This window comes from Triturus cristatus, chromosome 5_2, assembly GCF_964204655.1.
Source record: "Triturus cristatus chromosome 5_2, aTriCri1.1, whole genome shotgun sequence".
Taxonomy (NCBI): domain Eukaryota; kingdom Metazoa; phylum Chordata; class Amphibia; order Caudata; family Salamandridae; genus Triturus; species Triturus cristatus.
The window spans coordinates 1,022,576,255-1,022,577,292 of record NC_140588.1 but is presented as its reverse complement, the minus strand read 5'-3'; positions in this window follow the sequence as shown (position 1 = coordinate 1,022,577,292).

Sequence of the window (1,038 nt, the reverse complement as noted above, 5' to 3'; positions counted from 1 at the left end):
AGGAAGATCTGGGGGCAGTGTTGGCCCACGTTGGAGCAGATGGTTTCCATAGTTTGTCCAATTAGAGGGAGGTTATCACCTGTGGGGTGGTAGAAGATGTGAAGGCTTCATAAGGGTCTCTGTGTGCTAGTGATATCAATGCATAAGTATTCACAGGATGAGAGATTAACTGAAGGGGACTGTTTTGCTGTGAGAGAGTTGCGGAAGATACAGGCTATGCCACCACCCATTTTCTTAACTCGGTTGAGTCTGATAATGTTGTGGATGGGAGGGACTAATAAGTCAAGGATAGGGCCAGAGGAGTCGTTGAGCCAAGTTTCTGTGAGGATAAGGAGGTCCAGTTCTTGGGCAAGGATGAGATCAGCAAGGGCTGTGGCATGTTTCACCTCTGATCTACAGTTAAGTAACATGCATTTCAGTTGTGATTTGTGCATACCGTCAGTGAGCGTGGACTGTGTAGTGGGGATCTTCATGAGGTTATTAATGTTTATGGCATTGGTGTTGAGTCTGGGCGCTCTATGAGGGTTGGGTGTGATGCTTTGGATAGGTTCTGCATTTCCATGCTTAGGGAATGTTGAGCTAGGGGCATTTAATGGGGCAGTTTGTGAGGATCTAGCAGGGACTGAGATGGCTGACCGAGGAGAGGTGTACTCAAGGAGGAGGGAGAGAATATCAGGTTCTGAAAAAGGATTTATGGATCTGGCGGGTCTAGATGGGGCATTAGGGTAGAGAGTGGTAATCCAATTCTGGGCAGGGGGTTTCAGCTGGATCATATGGCCCTGTTGGAAGAGAGATCAAGGGACAGATCTTCGGTGGACTTAATGAGTTTTTGGATGACAGTTTTGAGAGTTAGAAGTTCCTGGTTTATTTACTTGAGCTTGGTAGCAGGATCTGAGTGTGGATTATGGGTCACATGGAGGGTAGGAGGACGGTTTCTCAGTGGGGAGTGCGGAGGGGAGACCAGGGCAGGAGGACGGGGGATGGGGGAAATCTGCTAAGGGATAGTTCCCTCTCAGATGTACGGGCGCGCAAGGTGAG